The sequence below is a fragment of the Sinohyriopsis cumingii genome, unplaced genomic scaffold, assembly GCF_028554795.1.
Source record: "Sinohyriopsis cumingii isolate HCF-2022 unplaced genomic scaffold, ASM2855479v2 utg004712l, whole genome shotgun sequence".
In the NCBI taxonomy this organism is placed as follows: domain Eukaryota; kingdom Metazoa; phylum Mollusca; class Bivalvia; order Unionida; family Unionidae; genus Sinohyriopsis; species Sinohyriopsis cumingii.
In genome coordinates, this window is record NW_028316802.1 from 1 (window position 1) to 26,081 (window position 26,081).

Genomic DNA, 26,081 nt, shown 5'->3' on the forward strand with positions numbered 1-26,081 from the left:
TGTGAACACATTTCTATTAAATGCTTCAAATATTATAATACCATCTGTTGTTCTTTCCAGGCATCTGAATCCACACCGACAGCCTGATTTTAGTTTCTTTAAGTCCATTATTTATCACCCGTTGCATCGTTTGCAAACATAGCTTGACAGCGACATGGGACGAAAGTTGGAAGGGTCGGGATGGCCTTTCCAGGCTTCGGTACTAATATCAATGATCCCTCTCACGAAGACGGTGGGAAGTTGCCAGCTTCCCAAATTTTATTGAAAATGTTTCGCAGTGTATTGAGAGCTGTACCAAGAAAGTGTTTCAAAGTTCGACACTGGATATCATCTCTTCACTCTGAAGCGTCATGGACCCGATCCAGAGAATCGATTACTTCTCATATAGTGAACGGTTTATTGTAATATTCATCTTCGCTAGCCAATGTTGCGGTAACCCTACGTACAGGTTATCGGGACCTTCCATAGCGAAGATGTGTAATATTCAGCGTTAGCAGATTTGAATTTCCGAGAATCACGTGGCATTCGTATAGAACCTGATATTTTTTAGCATCTCTGTCTCACTGCACTCAGCCAAAATCTCCAGATCAAAAGAATGCTCGGAGGGGGGGGGGGAGGGGTCGAGAAATATGTTGCGAACATAAAGCCGAAATGAATACCAAACGTGTCCAATTCAAATATTTGTTGAATCTGTGCGATATAAATGAAGCTATCAATCACTGTTTTTCTATGCTTTGCTATCTAATATTGCTCCAGCTGCCAAACCGCATTTAAGGCACTGTGAAATACGTCATCTTAACCTGATTTCAACTGTTAATAACATTTAAGACGTGGTGTGTACATTTTGTTGTGGATTTAAGATTCATATTAATCAAAATAGCTATAGGTTTTCGATTTCCATTTTCATCTTGACACTCATTAAGATCAAAAGGTTTATATAGTACTATAGGTAAATAATGTCAGTAGATCTAGATTTCATATTCAGGTTGATATGAGGGGCCCATTTCAATAATTCTTTTGCTTATTTTATTTTTTTCGGGTGACATGCTTATCTATGAAAATCACAAAGAGATGTGAGCAGCGTCATGGACGTGCGACACAATATTTGTAAATGGGGCCAATTTAATTTCATTAAAATTGGATACCTTGATTGACATGTAAAATCTTTCTGTACTTGATATAACAATCCTTTTCCAATGGTACATGTTTTTTTATGTATATAAAATTTAGCGCCCAACCCGCCGGCCGGAATAATAATGCATAGACATGGTGATGTTGTGTGCAGAATGATCCTTCATAAAGTTTTATATTTTGATTTCCTTGTGAGTGTGAATTTGCATTTTAGTCGATTTAGCTGCTTTAATGTGGTTTCATTATGGACTACATGTAGAACGCACACACAAGATTTATCCTTATTTTTTCATTCGAATAGTGTACCTAAGGTATTCTGATTCGAAAATGTTATGAATCATTTCAGCTTCAAAGTATTTATCATTTGCACTGATTATGCTACAAGCAAAGCAATGCAAATCACATCGGGTCAAAATGACAGATGTTCAATACGTCACATATCTGACTATTCGGACCACTTCGGATATTTCTACGTGACGAAAATATAGATCATATTTATGTAGGCGTTTTAATTTACAGGAAAATTCATCTATTTTCTTTGCCGGAAAAAACCTTTGCAAAAAACGATACCATATTTTCTTCGGACCACCTCGCCTATTTCTATGAGCTTCAGTTTAAAAAAATATAAAACTACTTTTCTGTCAATGTGAACACACTCAAACAGTGGATCAAAAGACCGAATTAAGTATTTGAACGGTGATTCCAACGACAAGCAGTTCTGGTTCATTTTATGAAATTCTGCGATCTATTTAACCGTCTAATTTCCAACCACTCCTCTTGTGTCAGTACTTTATCCTCAGGATTGGTGCGTTCTTTGCCGTTTTGATTAAGACAAGATATCAATCTTAAATGTATATATCTATCTATATATATATATATATATATATATATATATATATATATATATATATATATATATATATATATATATATATATATATATATAAGACGATTGTAAGTCAACTGATCGTTCGCATGATTCTAACCGGAATCTGCAGTTTTCGCTTCTTCCAGTGCACTCCCACTGCCCTCACTAGTGTCTTCTGGCATTTTCTTCTAATGGAGGTCGAGCAAACGCTGAGAACGACGACAAGAAATAGTATATATTTTAGAGATGTTCATAGAGACTTGTGCACTAAATTCAATCTCAGAAAGATTATTACACGTGAGACGTGTTCCATCGGAAACACCGTGGATTGCTATCCTCATATTGGTATAATCTATCCGCATTATCAGCTCAGCAGTGACAGCCGTGATCGTATAGTGGTTAGTACTTCGCGTTGTGGCCGCGACAACCAAGGTTCGAATCCTGGTCACGGCATATATGTCTGTCGCGAGCATGGCATAGCTGAGTAGATTTTTTTTTACCTCAGCATTATATTTTACGACAACCTTATAGCTTTTGACCCCCTACACTGCTTCCTGAAACGTTGTATCTAACAAACTTGCACAGAACAAAGCAAACGTATCAATCTATGTCATATTCCGGAATTCTTTAAGGCATCTCAACACAAAAATGGATATTTTCTTCCAGTTTTAGGTAACCTACAAACAATTTACAAATTAAAATTTCCGCAAAATCGCTCCAGCTTACATCCTTGCAAATACATTTAAATTTGAAGAATTGCAATATGAAATAGTAAATTACCGATTTTACAAATCTGTCAAATGTTCATGAAATTAAAGAGAAGCTTACACAAATATGCAACCCTCACATTATATCGTCAACGTTTGTTGTATAAAGTGTATTTCTAAAAGAGCACACGATTTTTTTTCAACTGGTGCATCATCATAACATTCTTTAATTGAATATGCAAGGAAAAAAACTTGAACCAAATTAAAATAATTCTGCTTACATCATATGCTTGATTATATCGATTAGAAGATATTATGTCACTATATCGATGGGTCCAGTTTTCGTTCGTCTCGGATAATGTGATACCTCGCTCCCTCAGTAGATATACTTTCTGAAAGAGATGCATCCAGAGAATTTCTTTGTCACTCATTGTGTATCGGATCAAACATCCGCTGGTAAGTGTTATAATTCGTATGCAATCTATTAATTCCTGTATAACTGGATCAGACTGTGTGCTGCTCCCCAAAATGTGCCACGACTCTTATTAAATCTAGGATTATTTGGCATTTGTCCTTATAAATGTGGTCTCCTCCACACATGAAAATATATAAACAACCATCATTACAGAGTACTGAGCCAAGCAATGTATGTAAACAATAGAAATGCAAAGAAATAGTTTTGTTACGAGTCTATGCTCTTAAAATAAGTAACAGAAAAGAGTGAGGACAACAAGCTTTGTGAAATTTAATAAAACAATTTATTTCCCACGAATACAAAGTGAAAAATGAGAAAAAAGAACATACGGTATTGCGAATGAAATCCGAAAATAATCCAAGAATTAGAGACACAAGTCCTAGTAATAAAACGTCCTGAATAAAACTCAGTTCAAGTCCCGAAGAGATCCCAAATTAAAGGCGATGACCTGTCTGTTATGGTCTGCGAAGTGCTGATGTATCAACAGTCTCTTCTTTAATCACAGACATATTATTCGTTTTTAATTCATTAACAATTCTAATGAATATCTTTATCCAAGAATTTTAACAGGGCACTTTTGTATTTCCAGAGAAAATAATCACTTGAACAATTTGAAAAAAAGAAAATCAACCCAAACTAGTCACAACATAATGCAACTAAAAGTGCTAGATGTCAAAACAAGGCTGGTAAAATCCTCATAGTCACAAGATAATATAGTTCTCCGTTTCACATCAGGTCACAATAATCAATTTCCAAAAGCAACCATTACCTAATGGAAAAAACCTACTACAATGTTCTAATGAGCCTTGTTTATTTACAACACAATAGCCTACAGCATTCACTCAGGAATGCCCAAAAACCATGACCCTGATCAACATCAACATATTTACCCCTTCTTCATTTACCTACATAATGATCCTGATAATGAGCTCATACACATAGAGAATAATGATGCTGTTAATAGTTGTTTACATAAATGAAATAAAAGTTTTTCTCCAAATTCAATCAGGTCAATCCGATGCTCTGAAATTTATTTCTTTCACAAAACTGGATATAAGGTTATGTGTACGGCCCTTTATTATTACATTTAATCTGTCATTCATTATGGACTAGGTCCATTTGATGTAAACTCTTCCAAGTCGATAATGATGGCGACAGTTACTGTGAACACATTTCTATTAAATGCTTCAAATATTATAATACCATCTGTTGTTCTTTCCAGGCATCTGAATCCACACCGACAGCCTGATTTTAGTTTCTTTAAGTCCATTATTTATCACCCGTTGCATCGTTTGCAAACATAGCTTGACAGCGACATGGGACGAAAGTTGGAAGGGTCGGGATGGCCTTTCCAGGCTTCGGTACTAATATCAATGATCCCTCTCACGAAGACGGTGGGAAGTTGCCAGCTTCCCAAATTTTATTGAAAATGTTTCGCAGTGTATTGAGAGCTGTACCAAGAAAGTGTTTCAAAGTTCGACACTGGATATCATCTCTTCACTCTGAAGCGTCATGGACCCGATCCAGAGAATCGATTACTTCTCATATAGTGAACGGTTTATTGTAATATTCATCTTCGCTAGCCAATGTTGCGGTAACCCTACGTACAGGTTATCGGGACCTTCCATAGCGAAGATGTGTAATATTCAGCGTTAGCAGATTTGAATTTCCGAGAATCACGTGGCATTCGTATAGAACCTGATATTTTTTAGCATCTCTGTCTCACTGCACTCAGCCAAAATCTCCATATCAACAGAATGCTCGGAGGGGGGGGGGGGAGGGGTCGAGAAATATGTTGCGAACATAAAGCCGAAATGAATACCAAACGTGTCCAATTCAAATATTTGTTGAATCTGTGCGATATAAATGAAGCTATCAATCACTGTTTTTCTATGCTTTGCTATCTAATATTGCTCCAGCTGCCAAACCGCATTTAAGGCACTGTGAACTCAGTCATCTTAACCTGATTTCAACTGTTAATAACATTTAAGACGTGGTGTGTACATTTTGTTGTGGATTTAAGATTCATATTAATCAAAATAGCTATAGGTTTTCGATTTCCATTTTCATCTTGACACTCATTAAGATCAAAAGGTTTATATAGTACTATAGGTAAATAATGTCAGTAGATCTAGATTTCATATTCAGGTTGATATGAGGGGCCCATTTCAATAATTCTTTTGCTTATTTTATTTTATTTCGGGTGACATGCTTATCTATGAAAATCACAAAGAGATGTGAGCAGCGTCATGGACGTGCGACACAGTATTTGTAAATGGGGCCAATTTAATTTCATTAAAATTGGATACCTTGATTGACATGTAAAATCTTTCTGTACTTGATATAACAATCCTTTTCCAATGGTACATGTTTTTTTATGTATATAAAATTTAGCACCCAACCCGCCGGCCGGAATAATAATGCATAGACATGGTGATGTTGTGTGCAGAATGATCCTTCATAAAGTTTTATATTTTGATTTCCTTGTGAGTGTGAATTTGCATTTTAGTCGATTTTGCTGCTTTAATGTGGTTTCATTATGGACTACATGTAGAACGCACACACAAGATTTATCCTTATTTTTTCATTCGAATAGTGTACCTAAGGTATTCTGATTCGAAAATGTTATGAATCATTTCAGCTTCAAAGTATTTATCATTTGCACCGATTATGCTACAAGCAAAGCAATGCAAATCACATCGGGTCAAAATGACAGATGTTCAATACGTCACATATCTGACTATTCGGACCACTTCGGATATTTCTACGTGACGAAAATATAGATCATATTTATGTAGGCGTTTTAATTTACAGGAAAATTCATCTATTTTCTTTGCCGGAAATACCTTTGCAAAAAACGATACCATATTTTCTTCGGACCACCTCGCCTATTTCTATGAGCTTCAGTTTAAAAAAATATAAAACTACTTTTCTGTCAATGTGAACACACTCAAACAGTGGATCAAAAGACCGAATTAAGTATTTGAACGGTGATTCCAACGACAAGCAGTTCTGGTTCATTTTATGAAATTCTGCGATCTATTTAACCGTCTAATTTCCAACCACTCCTCTTGTGTCAGTACTTTATCCTCAGGATTGGTGCGTTCTTTGCCGTTTTGTTTAAGACAAGATATCAATCTTAAATGTATATATCTATACATATATATATATATATATATATATATATATATATATATATATATATATATATATATATATATATATATATATATAAGACGATTGTAAGTCAACTGATCGTTCGCATGATTCTAACCGGAATCTGCAGTTTTCGCTTCTTCCAGTGCACTCCCACTGCCCTCACTAGTGTCTTCTGGCATTTTCTTCTAATGGAGGTCGAGCAAACGCTGAGAACGACGACAAGAAATAGTATATATTTTAGAGATGTTCATAGAGACTTGTGCACTAAATTCAATCTCAGAAAGATTATTACACGTGAGACGTGTTCCATCGGAAACACCGTGGATTGCTATCCTCATATTGGTATAATCTATCCGCATTATCAGCTCAGCAGTGACAGCCGTGATCGTATAGTGGTTAGTACTTCGCGTTGTGGCCGCGACAACCCAGGTTCGAATCCTGGTCACGGCATATATGTCTGTCGCGAACATGGCATAGCTGAGTAGATTTTTTTTTACCTCAGCATTATATTTTACGACAACCTTATAGCTTTTGACCCCCTACACTGCTTCCTGAAACGTTGTATCTAACAAACTTGCACAGAACAAAGCAAACGTATCAATCTATGTCATATTCCGGAATTCTTTAAGGCATCTCAACACAAAAATGGATATTTTCTTCCAGTTTTAGGTAACCTACAAACAATTTACAAATTAAAATTTCCGCAAAATCGCTCCAGCTTACATCCTTGCAAATACATTTAAATTTGAAGAATTGCAATATGAAATAGTAAATTACCGATTTTACAAATCTGTCAAATGTTCATGAAATTAAAGAGAAGCTTACACAAATATGCAACCCTCACATTATATCGTCAACGTTTGTTGTATAAAGTGTATTTCTAAAAGGGCACACGATTTTTTTTCAACTGGTGCATCATCATAACATTCTTTAATTGAATATGCAAGGAAAAAAACTTGAACCAAATTAAAATAAATCTGCTTACATCATATGCTTGATTATATCGATTAGAAGATATTATGTCACTATATCGATGGGTCCAGTTTTCGTTCGTCTCGGATAATGTGATACCTCGCTCCCTCAGTAGATATACTTTCTGAAAGAGATGCATCCAGAGAATTTCTTTGTCACTCATTGTGTATCGGATCAAACATCCGCTGGTAAGTGTTATAATTCGTATGCAATCTATTAATTTCTGTATAACTGGATCAGACTGTGTGCTGCTCCCCAAAATGTGCCACGACTCTTATTAAATCTAGGATTATTTGGCATTTGTCCTTATAAATGTGGTCTCCTCCACACATGAAAATATATAAACAACCATCATTACAGAGTACTGAGCCAAGCAATGTATGTAAACAATAGAAATGCAAAGAAATAGTTTTGTTACGAGTCTATGCTCTTAAAATAAGTAACAGAAAAGAGTGAGGACAACAAGCTTTGTGAAATTTAATAAAACAATTTATTTCCCACGAATACAAAGTGAAAAATGAGAAAAAAGAACATACGGTATTGCGAATGAAATCCGAAAATAATCCAAGAATTAGAGACACAAGTCCTAGTAATAAAACGTCCTGAATAAAACTCAGTTCAAGTCCCGAAGAGATCCCAAATTAAAGGCGATGACCTGTCTGTTATGGTCTGCGAAGTGCTGATGTATCAACAGTCTCTTCTTTAATCACAGACATATTATTCGTTTTTAATTCATTAACAATTCTAATGAATATCTTTATCCAAGAATTTTAACAGGGCACTTTTGTATTTCCAGAGAAAATAATCACTTGAACAATTTGAAAAAAAGAAAATCAACCCAAACTAGTCACAACATAATGCAACTAAAAGTGGTAGAGGTCAAAACAAGGCTGGTAAAATCCTCATAGTCACAAGATAATATAGTTCTCCGTTTCACATCAGGTCACAATAATCAATTTCCAAAAGCAACCATTACCTAATGGAAAAAACCTACTACAATGTTCTAATGAGCCTTGTTTATTTACAACACAATAGCCTACAGCATTCACTCAGGAATGCCCAAAAACCATGACCCTGATCAACATCAACATATTTACCCCTTCTTCATTTACCTACATAATGATCCTGATAATGAGCTCATACACATAGAGAATAATGATGCTGTTAATAGTTGTTTACATAAATGAAATAAAAGTTTTTCTCCAAATTCAATCAGGTCAATCCGATGCTCTGAAATTTATTTCTTTCACAAAACTGGATATAAGGTTATGTGTACGGCCCTTTATTATTACATTTAATCTGTCATTCATTATGGACTAGGTCCATTTGATGTAAACTCTTCCAAGTCGATAATGATGGCGACAGTTACTGTGAACACATTTCTATTAAATGCTTCAAATATTATAATACCATCTGTTGTTCTTTCCAGGCATCTGAATCCACACCGACAGACGGATTTTAGTTTCTTTAAGTCCATTATTTATCACCCGTTGCATCGTTTGCAAACATAGCTTGACAGCGACATGGGACGAAAGTTGGAAGGGTCGGGATGGCCTTTCCAGGCTTCGGTACTAATATCAATGATCCCTCTCACGAAGACGGTGGGAAGTTGCCAGCTTCCCAAATTTTATTGAAAATGTTTCGCAGTGTATTGAGAGCTGTACCAAGAAAGTGTTTCAAAGTTCGACACTGGATATCATCTCTTCACTCTGAAGCGTCATGGACCCGATCCAGAGAATCGATTACTTCTCATATAGTGAACGGTTTATTGTAATATTCATCTTCGCTAGCCAATGTTGCGGTAACCCTACGTACAGGTTATCGGGACCTTCCATAGCGAAGATGTGTAATATTCAGCGTTAGCAGATTTGAATTTCCGAGAATCACGTGGCATTCGTATAGAACCTGATATTTTTTAGCATCTCTGTCTCACTGCACTCAACCAAAATCTCCAGATCAAAAGAATGCTCGGAGGGTGGGGGGGGAGGGGTCGAGAAATATGTTGCGAACATAAAGCCGAAATGAATACCAAACGTGTCCAATTCAAATATTTGTTGAATCTGTGCGATATAAATGAAGCTATCAATCACTGTTTTTCTATGCTTTGCTATCTAATATTGCTCCAGCTGCCAAACCGCATTTAAGGCACTGTGAACTCAGTCATCTTAACCTGATTTCAACTGTTAATAACATTTAAAACGTGGTGTGTACATTTTGTTGTGGATTTAAGATTCATATTAATCAAAATAGCTATAGGTTTTCGATTTCCATTTTCATCTTGACACTTATTAAGATCAAAAGGTTTATATAGTACTATAGGTAAATAATGTCAGTAGATCTAGATTTCATATTCAGGTTGATATGAGGGGCCCATTTCAATAATTCTTTTGCTTATTTTATTTTATTTCGGGTGACATGCTTATCTATGAAAATCACAAAGAGATGTGAGCAGCGTCATGGACGTGCGACACAGTATTTGTAAATGGGGCCAATTTAATTTCATTAAAATTGGATACCTTGATTGACATGTAAAATCTTTCTGTACTTGATATAACAATCCTTTTCCAATGGTACATGTTTTTTTATGTATATAAAATTTAACACCCAACCCGCCGGCCGGAATAATAATGCATAGACATGGTGATGTTGTGTGCAGAGTGATCCTTCATAAAGTTTTATATTTTGATTTCCTTGTGAGTGTGAATTTGCATTTTAGTCGATTTTGCTGCTTTAATGTGGTTTCATTATGGACTACATGTAGAACGCACACACAAGATTTATCCTTATTTTTTCATTCGAATAGTGTACCTAAGGTATTCTGATTCGAAAATGTTATGAATCATTTCAGCTTCAAAGTATTTATCATTTGCACTGATTATGCTACAAGCAAAGCAATGCAAATCACATCGGGTCAAAATGACAGATGTTCAATACGTCACATATCTGACTATTCGGACCACTTCGGATATTTCTACGTGACGAAAATATAGATCATATTTATGTAGGCGTTTTAATTTACAGGAAAATTCATCTATTTTCTTTGCCGGAAATACCTTTGCAAAAAACGATACCATATTTTCTTCGGACCACCTCGCCTATTTCTATGAGCTTCAGTTTAAAAAAATATAAAACTACTTTTCTGTCAATGTGAACACACTCAAACAGTGGATCAAAAGACCGAATTAAGTATTTGAACGGTGATTCCAACGACAAGCAGTTCTGGTTCATTTTATGAAATTCTGCGATCTATTTAACCGTCTAATTTCCAACCACTCCTCTTGTGTCAGTACTTTATCCTCAGGATTGGTGCGTTCTTTGCCGTTTTGATTAAGACAAGATATCAATCTTAAATGTATATATATATATATATATATATATATATATATATATATATATAAGACGATTGTAAGTCAACTGATCGTTCGCATGATTCTAACCGGAATCTGCAGTTTTCGCTTCTTCCAGTGCACTCCCACTGCCCTCACTAGTGTCTTCTGGCATTTTCTTCTAATGGAGGTCGAGCAAACGCTGAGAACGACGACAAGAAATAGTATATATTTTAGAGATGTTCATAGAGACTTGTGCACTAAATTCAATCTCAGAAAGATTATTACACGTGAGACGTGTTCCATCGGGAACACCGTGGATTGCTATCCTCATATTGGTATAATCTATCCGCATTATCAGCTCAGCAGTGACAGCCGTGATCGTATAGTGGTTAGTACTTCGCGTTGTGGCCGCGACAACCCAGGTTCGAATCCTGGTCACGGCATATATGTCTGTCGCGAACATGGCATAGCTGAGTAGATTTTTTTTTACCTCAGCATTATATTTTACGACAACCTTATAGCTTTTGACCCCCTACACTGCTTCCTGAAACGTTGTATCTAACAAACTTGCACAGAACAAAGCAAACGTATCAATCTATGTCATATTCCGGAATTCTTTAAGGCATCTCAACACAAAAATGGATATTTTCTTCCAGTTTTAGGTAACCTACAAACAATTTACAAATTAAAATTTCCGCAAAATCGCTCCAGCTTACATCCTTGCAAATACATTTAAATTTGAAGAATTGCAATATGAAATAGTAAATTACCGATTTTACAAATCTGTCAAATGTTCATGAAATTAAAGAGAAGCTTACACAAATATGCAACCCTCACATTATATCGTCAACGTTTGTTATATAAAGTGTATTTCTAAAAGGGCACACGATTTTTTTTCAACTGGTGCATCATCATAACATTCTTTAATTGAATATGCAAGGAAAAAAACTTGAACCAAATTAAAATAATTCTGCTTACATCATATGCTTGATTATATCGATTAGAAGATATTATGTCACTATACCGATGGGTCCAGTTTTCGTTCGTCTCGGATAATGTGATACCTCGCTCCCTCAGTAGATATACTTTCTGAAAGAGATGCATCCAGAGAATTTCTTTGTCTCTCATTGTGTATCGGATCAAACATCCGCTGGTAAGTGTTATAATTCGTATGCAATCTATTAATTCCTTTATAACTGGATCAGACTGTGTGCTGCTCCCCAAAATGTGCCACGACTCTTATTAAATCTAGGATTATTTGGCATTTGTCCTTATAAATGTGGTCTCCTCCACACATGAAAATATACAAACAAACTTTCATTACAGAGTACTGAGCCAAGAAATCTATGTAAACAATAGAAATGCAAAGAAATAGTTTTGTTACGAGTCTATGCTCTTAAAATAAGTAACAGAAAAGAGTGAGGACAACAAGCTTTGTGAAATTTAATAAAACAATTTATTTCCCACGAATACAAAGTGAAAAATGAGAAAAAAGAACATACGGTATTGCGAATGAAATCCGAAAATAATCCAAGAATTAGAGACACAAGTCCTAGTAATAAAACGTCCTGAATAAAACTCAGTTCAAGTCCCGAAGAGATCCCAAATTAAAGGCGATGACCTGTCTGTTATGGTCTGCGAAGTGCTGATGTATCAACAGTCTCTTCTTTAATCACAGACATATTATTCGTTTTTAATTCATTAACAATTCTAATGAATATCTTTATCCAAGAATTTTAACAGGGCACTTTTGTATTTCCAGAGAAAATAATCACTTGAACAATTTGAAAAAAAGAAAATCAACCCAAACTAGTCACAACATAATGCAACTAAAAGTGCTAGATGTCAAAACAAGGCTGGTAAAATCCTCATAGTCACAAGATAATATAGTTCTCCGTTTCACATCAGGTCACAATAATCAATTTCCAAAAGCAACCATTACCTAATGGAAAAAACCTACTACAATGTTCTAATGAGCCTTGTTTATTTACAACACAATAGCCTACAGCATTCACTCAGGAATGCCCAAAAACCATGACCCTGATCAACATCAACATATTTACCCCTTCTTCATTTACCTACATAATGATCCTGATAATGAGCTCATACACATAGAGAATAATGATGCTGTTAATAGTTGTTTACATAAATGAAATAAAAGTTTTTCTCCAAATTCAATCAGGTCAATCCGATGCTCTGAAATTTATTTCTTTCACAAAACTGGATATAAGGTTATGTGTACGGCCCTTTATTATTACATTTAATCTGTCATTCATTATGGACTAGGTCCATTTGATGTAAACTCTTCCAAGTCGATAATGATGGCGACAGTTACTGTGAACACATTTCTATTAAATGCTTCAAATATTATAATACCATCTGTTGTTCTTTCCAGGCATCTGAATCCACACCGACAGCCTGATTTTAGTTTCTTTAAGTCCATTATTTATCACCCGTTGCATCGTTTGCAAACATAGCTTGACAGCGACATGGGACGAAAGTTGGAAGGGTCGGGATGGCCTTTCCAGGCTTCGGTACTAATATCAATGATCCCTCTCACGAAGACGGTGGGAAGTTGCCAGCTTCCCAAATTTTATTGAAAATGTTTCGCAGTGTATTGAGAGCTGTACCAAGAAAGTGTTTCAAAGTTCGACACTGGATATCATCTCTTCACTCTGAAGCGTCATGGACCCGATCCAGAGAATCGATTACTTCTCATATAGTGAACGGTTTATTGTAATATTCATCTTCGCTAGCCAATGTTGCGGTAACCCTACGTACAGGTTATCGGGACCTTCCATAGCGAAGATGTGTAATATTCAGCGTTAGCAGATTTGAATTTCCGAGAATCACGTGGCATTCGTATAGAACCTGATATTTTTTAGCATCTCTGTCTCACTGCACTCAGCCAAAATCTCCAGATCAAAAGAATGCTCGGAGGGTGGGGGGGGGGGGTCGAGAAATATGTTGCGAACATAAAGCCGAAATGAATACCAAACGTGTCCAATTCAAATATTTGTTGAATCTGTGCGATATAAATGAAGCTATCAATCATTGTTTTTCTATGCTTTGCTATCTAATATTGCTCCAGCTGCCAAACCGCATTCAAGGCACTGTGAACTCAGTCATCTTAACCTGATTTCAACTGTTAATAACATTTAAAACGTGGTGTGTACATTTTGTTGTGGATTTAAGATTCATATTAATCAAAATAGCTATAGGTTTTCGATTTCCATTTTCATCTTGACACTCATTAAGATCAAAAGGTTTATATAGTACTATAGGTAAATAATGTCAGTAGATCTAGATTTCATATTCAGGTTGATATGAGGGGCCCATTTCAATAATTCTTTTGCTTATTTTATTTTATTTCGGGTGACATGCTTATCTATGAAAATCACAAAGAGATGTGAGCAGCGTCATGGACGTGCGACACAATATTTGTAAATGGGGCCAATTTAATTTCATTAAAATTGGATACCTTGATTGACATGTAAAATCTTTCTGTACTTGATATATCAATCCTTTTCCAATGGTACATGTTTTCTTATGTATATAAAATTTAGCGCCCAACCCGCCGGCCGGAATAATAATGCATAGACATGGTGATGTTGTGTGCAGAGTGATCCTTCATAAAGTTTTATATTTTGATTTCCTTGTGAGTGTGAATTTGCATTTTAGTCGATTTTGCTGCTTTTATGTGGTTTCATTATGGACTACATGTAGAACGCACACACAAGATTTATCCTTATTTTTTCATTCGAATAGTGTACCTAAGGTATTCTGATTCGAAAATGTTATGAATCATTTCAGCTTCAAAGTATTTATCATTTGCACTGATTATGCTACAAGCAAAGCAATGCAAATCACATCGGGTCAAAATGACAGATGTTCAATACGTCACATATCTGACTATTCGGACCACTTCGGATATTTCTACGTGACGAAAATATAGATCATATTTATGTAGGCGTTTTAATTTACAGGAAAATTCATCTATTTTCTTTGCCGGAAATACCTTTGCAAAAAACGATACCATATTTTCTTCGGACCACCTCGCCTATTTCTATGAGCTTCAGTTTAAAAAAATATAAAACTACTTTTCTGTCAATGTGAACACACCCAAACAGTGGATCAAAAGACCGAATTAAGTATTTGAACGGTGATTCCAACGACAAGCAGTTCTGGTTCATTTTATGAAATTCTGCGATCTATTTAACCGTCTTCTTTCCAACCACTCCTCTTGTGTCAGTACTTTATCCTCAGGATTGGTGCGTTCTCTGCCGTTTTGATTAAGACAAGATATCAATCTTAAATGTATATATCTATATCTATATCTATATATATATATATATATATATATATATATATATATATATATATATATATATATATATATATATATATATATATATATATATATATATAAGACGATTGTAAGTCAACTGATCGTTCGCATGATTCTAACCGGAATCTGCAGTTTTCGCTTCTTCCAGTGCACTCCCACTGCCCTCACTAGTGTCTTCTGGCATTTTCTTCTAATGGAGGTCGAGCAAACGCTGAGAACGACGACAAGAAATAGTATATATTTTAGAGATGTTCATAGAGACTTGTGCACTAAATTCAATCTCAGAAAGATTATTACACGTGAGACGTGTTCCATCGGAAACACCGTGGATTGCTATCCTCATATTGGTATAATCTATCAGCGTTATCAGCTCAGCAGTGACAGCCGTGATCGTATAGTGGTTAGTACTTCGCGTTGTGGCCGCGACAACCCAGGTTCGAATCCTGGTCACGGCATATATGTCTGTCGCGAACATGGCATAGCTGAGTAGATTTTTTTTTTTCCTCAGCATTACATTTTACGACAACCTTATAGCTTTTGACCCCCTACACTGCTTTCTGAAACGTTGTATCTAACAAACTTGCACAGAACAAAGCAAACGTATCAATCTATGTCATATTCCGGAATTCTTTAAGGCATCTCAACACAAAAATGGATATTTTGTTCCAGTTTTAGGTAACCTACAAACAATTTACAAATTAAAATTTGCCGCAAAATCGCTCCAGCTTACATCCTTGCAAATACATTTAAATTTGAAGAATTGCAATATGAAATAGTAAATTACCGATTTTACAATTCTGTCAAATGTTCATGAAATTAAAGAGAAGCTTACACAAATATGCAACCCTCACATTATATCGTCAACGTTTGTTATATAAAGAGTATTTCTAAAAGGGCACACGATTTTTTTTCAACTGGTGCATCATCATAACATTCTTTAATTGAATATGCAAGGAAAAAAACTTGAACCAAATTAAAATAATTCTGCTTACATCATATGCTTGATTATATCGATTAGAAGATATTATGTCACTATACCGATGGGTCCAGTTTTCGTTCGTCTCGGATAATGTGATACCTCGCTCCCTCAGTAGATATACTTTCTGAAAGAGATGCATCCAGAGAATTTCTTTGTCACTCATTGTGTATCGGATCAAACATCCGCTGGTAAGTGTTATAATTCGTATGCAATCTATTAATTCCTGTATAACTGGATCAGACTGTGCTGCTCCCCAAAATGTGCCACGACTCTTATTAAATCTAGGATTATTTGGCATTTGTCCTTATAAATGTGGTCTCCTCCACACACGAAAATATACAAACAACCATCATTACAGAGTACTGAGCCAAGCAATGTATGTAAACAATAGAAATGCAAAGAAATAGTTTTGTTACGAGTCTATGCTCTTAAAATAAGTAACAGAAAAGAGTGAGGACAACAAGCTTTGTGAAATTTAATAAAAAAATTTATTTCCCACGAATACAAAGTGAAAAATGAGAAAAAAGAACATACGGTATTGCGAATGAAATCCGAAAATAATCCAAGAATTAGAGACACAAGTCCTAGTAATAAAACGTCCTGAATAAAACTCAGTTCAAGTCCCGAAGAGATCCCAAATTAAAGGCGATGACCTGTCTGTTATGGTCTGCGAAGTGCTGATGTATCAACAGTCTCTTCTTTAATCACAGACATATTATTCGTTTTTAATTCATTAACAATTCTAATGAATATCTTTATCCAAGATTTTTAACAGGGCACTTTTGTATTTCCAGAGAAAATAATCACTTGAGCAATTTGAAAAAAAGAAAATCAACCCAAACTAGTCACAACATAATGCAACTAAAAGTGCTAGATGTCAAAACAAGGCTGGTAAAATCCTCATAGTCACAAGATAATATAGTTCTCCGTTTCACATCAGGTCACAATAATCAATTTCCAAAAGCAACCATTACCTAATGGAAAAAACCTACTACAATGTTCTAATGAGCCTTGTTTATTTACAACACAATAGCCTACAGCATTCACTCAGGAATGCCCAAAAACCATGACCCTGATCAACATCAACATATTTACCCCTTCTTCATTTACCTACATAATGATCCTGATAATGAGCTCATACACATAGAGAATAATGATGCTGTTAATAGTTGTTTACATAAATGAAATAAAAGTTTTTCTCCAAATTCAATCAGGTCAATCCGATGCTCTGAAATTTATTTATTTCACAAAACTGGATATAAAGTTATGTGTACGGCCCTTTATTATTACATTTAATCTGTCATTCATTATGGACTAGGTCCATTTGATGTAAACTCTTCCAAGTCGATAATGATGGCGACAGTTACTGTGAACACATTTCTATTAAATGCTTCAAATATTATAATACCATCTGTTGTTCTTTCCAGGCATCTGAATCCACACCGACAGACGGATTTTAGTTTCTTTAAGTCCATTATTTATCACCCGTTGCATCGTTTGCAAACATAGCTTGACAGCGACATGGGACGAAAGTTGGAAGGGTCGGGATGGCCTTTCCAGGCTTCGGTACTAATATCAATGATCCCTCTCACGAAGACGGTGGGAAGTTGCCAGCTTCCCAAATTTTATTGAAAATGTTTCGCAGTGTATTGAGAGCTGTACCAAGAAAGTGTTTCAAAGTTCGACACTGGATATCATCTCTTCACTCTGAAGCGTCATGGACCCGATCCAGAGAATCGATTACTTCTCATATAGTGAACGGTTTATTGTAATATTCATCTTCGCTAGCCAATGTTGCGGTAACCCTACGTACAGGTTATCGGGACCTTCCATAGCGAGGATGTGTAATATTCAGCTTTAGCAGATTTGAATTTCCGAGAATCACGTGGCATTCGTATAGAACCTGATATTTTTTAGCATCTCTGTCTCACTGCACTCAGCCAAAATCTCCAGATCAAAAGAATGCTCGGAGGGGGGGGGGAGGGGTCGAGAAATATGTTGCGAACATAAATCCGAAATGAATACCAAACGTGTCCAATTCAAATATTTGTTGAATCTGTGCGATATAAATGAAGCTATCAATCACCGTTTTTCTATGCTTTGCTATCTAATATTGCTCCAGCTGCCAAACCGCATTTAAGGCACTGTGAACTCAGTCATCTTAACCTGATTTCAACTGTTAATAACATTTAAAACGTGGTGTGTACATTTTGTTGTGGATTTAAGATTCATATTAATCAAAATAACTATAGGTTTTCGATTTCCATTTTCATCTTGACACTCATTAAGATCAAAAGATTTATATAGTACTATAGGTAAATAATGTCAGTAGATCTATCTTTCATATTCAGGTTAACATGAGGGGCCCATCTCAATAATTATTTTCCTTATTTTATTTTCTTTCGTGTGACATGCTTATCTATGAAAATCACAAAGAGATGTGAGCAGCGTCATGGACGTGCGACACAATATTTGTAAATGGGGCCAATTTAATTTCATTCAAATTAGATACCTTGATTGATATGTAAAATCTTTCTGTACTTGATATAACAATCCTTTTCCAATGGTACATGTTTTCTTATGTATATAAAATTTAGCGCCCAACCCGCCGGCCGGAATAATAATGCATAGACATGGTGATGTTGTATGCAGAGTGATCCTTCATAAAGTTTTATATTTTGATTTCCTTGTGAGTGTGAATTTGCATTTTAGTCGATTTAGCTGCTTTAATGTGGTTTCATTATGGACTACATGTAGAACGCACACACAAGATTTATCCTTATTTTTTCATTCGAATAGTGTACCTAAGGTATTCTGATTCGAAAATATTATGAATCATTTCAGCTTCAAAGTATTTATCATTTGCACTGATTATGCTACAAGCAAAGCAATGCAAATCACATCGGGTCAAAATGACAGATGTTCAATACGTTACATATCTGACTATTCGGACTACTTCGGATATTTCTACGTGACGAAAATATAGATCATATTTATGTAGGCGTTTTAATTTACAGGAAAATTCATCTATTTTCTTTGCCGGAAATACCTTTGCAAAAAACGATACCGTATTTTCTTCGGACCACCTCGCCTATTTCAATGAGCTTCAGTTTAAAAACAATATAAAACGACTTTTCTGTCAATGTGAACACACTCAAACAGTGGATCAAAAGACCGAATTAAGTATTTGAACGGTGATTCCAACGACAAGCATTACTGGTTCTTTTTATGAACTTCTGCGATCTATTTAACCGTCTTCTTTCCAACCACTCCTCTTGTGTCAGTACTTTATCCTCAGGATTGGTGCGTTCTTTGCCGTCTTGATTAAGACAAGATATCAATCTTAAATGTGTATATATATATATATATATATATATATATATATATATATATATATATATATATATATATATATATATATATATATATATAGGACGATTGTAAGTCAACTTATCGTTCGCATGATTCTAACAGGAATCTGCAGTTTTCGCTTCTTCCAGTGCACTCCCACTGCCCTCACTAGTGTCTTCTGGCATTTTCTTCTAATGGAGGTCGAGCAAACGCTGAGAACGACGACAAGAAATAGTATATATTTTAGAGATGTTCATAGAGACTTGTGCACTAAATTCAATCTCAGAAAGATTATTACACGTGAGACGTGTTCCATCGGAAACACCGTGGATTGCTATCCTCATATTGGTATAATCTATCCGTATTATCAGCTCAGCAGTGACAGCCGTGATCGTATAGTAGTTAGTACTTCGCGTTGTGGCCGCGACAACCGAGGTTCGAATCCTGGTCACGGCATATATGTCTGTCGCGAACATGGCATAGCTGAGTAGTTTTTTTTTTTTTTACCTCAGCATTATATTTTACGACAATCTTATAGCTTTTGACCCCCTACACTGCTTCCTGAAACGTTGTATCTAACAAACTTGCACAGAACAAAGCAAACGTATCAATCTATGTCATATTCCGGAATTCTTTAAGGCATATCAACACACAAATGGCTATTTGCTTCCAGTTTAAGGTAACGTACAAACAATTTACAAATTAAAATTTCCGCAAAATCGCTCCAGCTTACATCCTTGTAAACACATTTAAATTTGAAGAATTGCAACATAAAATATTAAATTACCGATTTTACAAATCTGTCAAATGTTCATGAAATTAAAGAGAAAAGCTTACACGAGTATACAACCCTCACATTATATCGTCAACGTTTGTTATATAAAGTGTATTTCAAAAAGGGCACACGATTTTTTTTTCTGGTGCATCATCATAAAATTCCTTTATAGAATATGCAAGGAAAAAAAGCTTGAACCAAATTAAAATAAGTCTGCTTACATCATATGCGTGATTATATAGATTAGAAGATATTATGTCACTATACCGATGGGTGCAGTTTTCGTTACTCTCGGATAATGTGATACCTCGCTCCCTCAGTAAATATACTTTCTGAAAGAGATGCATCCAGAGAATTTCTCTGTCACTCATTGTGTATCGGATCAAACATCCGCTTATAAGTGTTATAATTCGTATACAATCTATTAATGTCCTGTATAACCTGAGCAGACTCTGTGTGCTGCTCCCCAAACTGTGCCACGACTGTTATTAAATCTAGGATTATTTGGCATTAGTCCTTATAAAATCTGGTCTCCTCCACACACGCAAATATACAAGCAACCATTATTACAGAGTACTGAGCCAAGCGATTTATGTAAACAACAGAAATGCAAAGAAATAGTTTTTATACGAGTCAGTACTCTTAAAATAAGTAACAGAAAAGAGTGAGGACAACAAGCTTTGTGAAATTTAATAAAATAATTTATTTCATAAGAATGCAAAGTGAAAAATGAGAAAAAAAAAGAACATACGTTATTGCGAATGAAATCCGAAAATAATCCAAGAATTAGAGACACAAGTCCTAGTAATAAAACGTCCTGAATAAAACTCAGTTCAAGTCCCGAAGAGATCCCAAATTAAAGGCGATGACCTGTCTGTTATGGTCTGCGAAGTGCTGATGTATCGACAGTCTCTTCTTTAATCACAGACATATTATTCGTTTTTAATTCATTAACAATTCTAATGAATGTCTTTATCCAAGAATTTTAACAGGGTACTTTTGTATTTCCAGAGAAAATATTCACTTGAATTGAACAATTTGAAGAAAAGAAAATCAGCCCAAACTAGTCACAACATAATGCAACTAAAAGTGACAGACGTCAAAACAGGACTGGTAAAAACCTCATTGTCACAAGATAATATAGTTCTCTGTTTCACATCAGGTCACAATTATCATTTTCCAAAATCAACCATTACCTAATGGAAAAAAAACCTAGAATGATCTAATGAGCCTTGTTTATTTACAACACAATAGCCTACATCATTCACTCAGGAATGCCCAAAAACCATGACCCTGATCAACAGCAACATATTTACGCCTTCTTCGTTTACCTACATACTGATCCTGAAAATAAGCTCATACACGTAGGGAATAATGAAGCTATTATTAGTTGTTTACATAAATGAAATAATTGTTTTTACAAAAGTCAATCAGGTCAAGCAGAAATGAATTCAGTTTTGGACAAGGTCAAGTCCAGCATACAATGTCACATTATAATAAAGTGTAATGGAACAAACAAATTCAAACAAACAAACAAACAATTAAGTTAAATATACATAACATTTTATATTTGGAAAATTGAACTTGTTTTCTTATGTCCAAATCTGAACTATGATTAAACTTCTGTTGACAACGGTCAATATCATGCACGCTCTTTCATCTAGAGCAGATTTGAAGAAAATCGTAGGCACATGATGAACAGTTAGTCCCTGTAATAATACTTTACGCTATCATTTTCATTTTTATGTTGAATATGGAGACTAACAATATTCTGTCCAGACAAGCTCCCGTAGCCCAAGGATAACTTAAGAACGCGTTTTACAATCCGATGCTCTGCAATTTCTTTCTTTCACAAAACTGGATATAAGGTTATGCAGACGGCCCTTTGTTATTACATTTAATCTGTCATTCATTATGTACAAGTTCCATGTGATGTTGTAAACTTTCTCCAAGTCGATAATGATGGCGACAGTCTCTGTCAACACATTTCTATTAAATGCTTCAAATAATATAATAAGATCTGTTGTTTTGTCCAGGCGTCTGAATCCACACCGACAGCCTGATTTTAGTTTCTTTGAGTCCATTATTTATCACCCGTTGCATCGTTTGCAAACATAGCTTGACAGCGACATGGGACGAAAGTTGGAAGGGTCGGGATGGTCTTTCCAGGGTTCGGTACTAATATCAATGATCCCTCTCACGAAGACGGTGGGAAGTTGCCAGCTTCCCAAATTTTATTGAAAATGTTTCGCAGTGTATTGAGAGCTGTATCAAGAAAGTGTTTCAAAGTTCGACACTGGATATCATCTCGTCACTCTGAAGCGTCATGGACCCGATCCAGAGAATCGATTACTTCTCATATAGTGAACGGTTTATTGTAATATTCATCTTCGCTAGCCAATGTTGCGGTAACCCTACGTACAGGTTATCGGGACCTTCCATAGCGAAGATGTGTAATATTCAGCGTTAGCAGATTTGAATTTCCGAGAATCACGTAGCATTCGTATAGAACCTGATATTTTTTAGCATCTCTGTCTCACTGCACTCAGCCAAAATCTCCAGATCAAAAGAATGCTCGGAGGGGGGGAGGGGTCGAGAAATATGTTGCGAACATAAAGCCGAAATGAATACCAAACGTGTCCAATTCAAATATTTGTTGAATCTGTGCGATATAAATGAAGCTATCAATCACTGTTTTTCTATGCTTTGCTATCTAATATTGCTCCAGCTGCCAAACCGCATTTAAGGCACTGTGAAATCCGTCATCTTAACCTGATTTCAACTGTTAATAACATTTAAGACGTGGTGTGTACATTTTGTTGTAGATTTAAGATTCATATTAATCAAAATAACTATTGGTTGTCGATTTCCATTTTCATCTTGACACTCATTAAGATCGAAAGGTTTATATAGTACTATAGGTAAATAATGTCAGTAGATCTAGATTTCATATTCAGGTTGATATGAGGGGCCCATTTCAATAATTCTTTTGCTTATTTTATTTTATTTCGGGTGACATGCTTATCTATGAAAATCACAAAGAGATGTGAGCAGCGTCATGGACGTGGAACACAATATTTGTAAATGGGGCCAATTTAATTTCATTACAATTGGATACCTTGATTGACATGTAAAATCTTTCTGTACTTGATATAACAATCCTTTTCCAATGGTACATGTTTTTTTATGTATATAAAATTTAGCGCCCAACCCGCCGGCCGGAATAATAATGCATAGACATGGTGATGTTGTGTGCAGAGTGATCCTTCATAAAGTTTTATATTTTGATTTCCTTGTGAGTGTGAATTTGCATTTTAGTCGATTTAGCTGCTTTAATGTGGTTTCATTATGGACTACATGTAGAACGCACACACAAGATTTATCCTTATTTTTTCATTCGAATAGTGTACCTAAGGTATTCTGATTCGAAAATGTTATGAATCATTTCAGCTTCAAAGTATTTATCATTTGCACTGATTATGCTACAAGCAAAGCAATGCAAATCACATCGGGTCAAAATGACAGATGTTCAATACGTCACATATCTGACTATTCGGACCACTTCGGATATTTCTACGTGACGAAAATATAGATCATATTTATGTAGGCGTTTTAATTTACAGGAAAATTCATCTATTTTCTTTGCCGGAAATACCTTTGCAAAAAACGATACCATATTTTCTTCGGACCACCTCGCCTATTTCTATGAGCTTCAGTTTAAAAATAATATAAAACGACTTTTCTGTCAATGTGAACACACTCAAACAGTGGATCAAAAGACCGAATTAAGTATTTGAACGGTGATTCCAACGACAAGCATTACTGGTTCTTTTTATGAACTTCTGCGATCTATTTAACCGTCTTCTTTCCAACCACTCCTCTTGTGTCAGTACTTTATCCTCAGGATTGGTGCGTTCTTTGCCGTCTTGATTAAGACAAGATATCAATCTTAAATGTATATATATATATATATATATATATATATATATATATATATATATATATATATATATATATATATATATATATAAGACGATTGTAAGTCAACTGATCGTTCGCATGATTCTAACCGGAATCTGCAGTTTTCGCTTCTTCCAGTGCACTCCCACTGCCCTCACTAGTGTCTTCTGGCATTTTCTTCTAATGGAGGTCGAGCAAACGCTGAGAACGACGACAAGAAATAGTATATATTTTAGAGATGTTCATAGAGACTTGTGCACTAAATTCAATCTCAGAAAGATTACTACACGTGAGACGTGTTCCATCGGAAACACCGCGGATTGCTATCCTCATATTGGTATAATCTATCCGCATTATCAGCTCAGCAGTGACAGCCGTGATCGTATAGTGGTTAGTACTTCGCGTTGTGGCCGCGACAACCCAGGTTCGAATCCTGGTCACGGCATATATGTCTGTCGCGAACATGGCATAGCTGAGTAGTTTTTTTTTTTTTTACCTCAGCATTATATTTTATGACAAACTTATATCTTTTGACCCCCTACACCGGTTCCTGAAACGTCGTATCTAACAAACTTGCACGGAACAAAGCAAACGTATCAATCTATGTCATATTCCGGAATTCTTTAAGGCATATCAACACACAAATGGATATTTGCTTCCAGTTTAAGGTAACGTACAAACAATTTACAAATTAAAATTTCCGCAAAATCGCTCCAGCTTACATCCTTGTAAACACATTTAAATTTGAAGAATTGCAACATAAAATATTAAATTACCGATTTTACAAATCTGTCAAATGTTCATGAAATTAAAGAGAAAAGCTTACACGAGTATACAACCCTCACATTATATCGTCAACGTTTGTTATATAAAGTCTATTTCAAAAAAGGCACACTATTTTTTTTTACTGGTGCATCATCATAAAATTCCTTTATAGAATATGCAAGGAAAAAAAGCTTGAACCAAATTAAAATAATTCCGCTTACATCATATGCGTGATTATATCGATTAGAAGATACTATGTCACTATACCGATGGGTGCAGTTTTCGTTACTCTCAGATAATGTGATACCTCGCTCCCTCAGTAAATATACTTTCTGAAAGAGATGCATCCAGAGAATTTCTCTGTCACTCATTGTGTATCGGATCAAACATCCGCTGGTAAGTGTTATAATTCGTATACAATCTATTAATGTCCTGTATAACCTGAGCAGACTCTGTGTGCTGCTCCCCAAACTGTGCCACGACTCTTATTAAATCTAAGATTATTTGGCATTAGTCCTTATAAAATCTGGTCTCCTCCACACACGCAAATATACAAGCAACCATTATTACAGAGTACTGAGCCAAGCGATTTATGTAAACAACAGAAATGCAAAGAAATAGTTTTTATACGAGTCAGTACTCTTAAAATAAGTAACAGAAAAGAGCGAGGACAACAAGCTTTGTGAAATTTAATAAAATAATTTATTTCATAAGAATGCAATGTGAAAAATGAGAAAAAAAAGAACATACGTTATTGCGAATGTAATCCGAAAATAATCCAAGAATTAGAGACACAAGTCCTAGTAATAAAACGTCCTGAACAAAACTCAGTTCAAGTCCCGAAGAGATCCCAAATTAAAGGCGATGACCTGTCTGTTATGGTCTGCGAAGTGCTGATGTATCGACAGTCTCTTCTTTAATCACAGACATATTATTCGTTTTTAATTCATTAACAATTCTAATGAATATCTTTATCCAAGAATTTTAAGAGGGCACTTTTGTATTTCCAGAGAAAATAATCACTTGAACAATTTTAAAAAAAAGAAAATCAACCCAAACTAGTCACAACATAATGCAACTAAAAGTGCTAGATGTCAAAACAAGGCTGGTAAAATCCTCATAGTCACAAGATAATATAGTTCTCCGTTTCACATCAGGTCACAATAATCAATTTCCAAAAGCAACCATTACCTAATGGAAAAAACCTACTACAATGTTCTAATGAGCCTTGTTTATTTACAACACAATAGCCTACAGCATTC

At 35.3% G+C, this 26,081-nt stretch overlaps 5 non-coding genes across 5 annotated transcripts; all 5 read left to right on the forward strand.

Moving 5' to 3' along the window:
- Positions 1-2,380: 2,380 nt before the first annotated feature.
- Trnah-gug (transfer RNA histidin (anticodon GUG)) lies at positions 2,381-2,452 on the forward strand. Its single transcript has one exon. It is a non-coding gene; the product is annotated as a tRNA-His (tRNA).
- A 4,266-nt stretch (positions 2,453-6,718) lies between these two features.
- On the forward strand, positions 6,719-6,790 carry Trnah-gug (transfer RNA histidin (anticodon GUG)). The gene has a single exon. It is a non-coding gene; the product is annotated as a tRNA-His (tRNA).
- A 4,222-nt stretch (positions 6,791-11,012) lies between these two features.
- On the forward strand, positions 11,013-11,084 carry Trnah-gug (transfer RNA histidin (anticodon GUG)). The gene has a single exon. It is a non-coding gene; the product is annotated as a tRNA-His (tRNA).
- Positions 11,085-15,372: 4,288 nt separating this feature from the next.
- Positions 15,373-15,444, forward strand: Trnah-gug (transfer RNA histidin (anticodon GUG)). The gene has a single exon. It is a non-coding gene; the product is annotated as a tRNA-His (tRNA).
- An 8,983-nt stretch (positions 15,445-24,427) lies between these two features.
- On the forward strand, positions 24,428-24,499 carry Trnah-gug (transfer RNA histidin (anticodon GUG)). The gene has a single exon. It is a non-coding gene; the product is annotated as a tRNA-His (tRNA).
- The last annotated feature ends 1,582 nt before the right edge of the window (positions 24,500-26,081 follow it).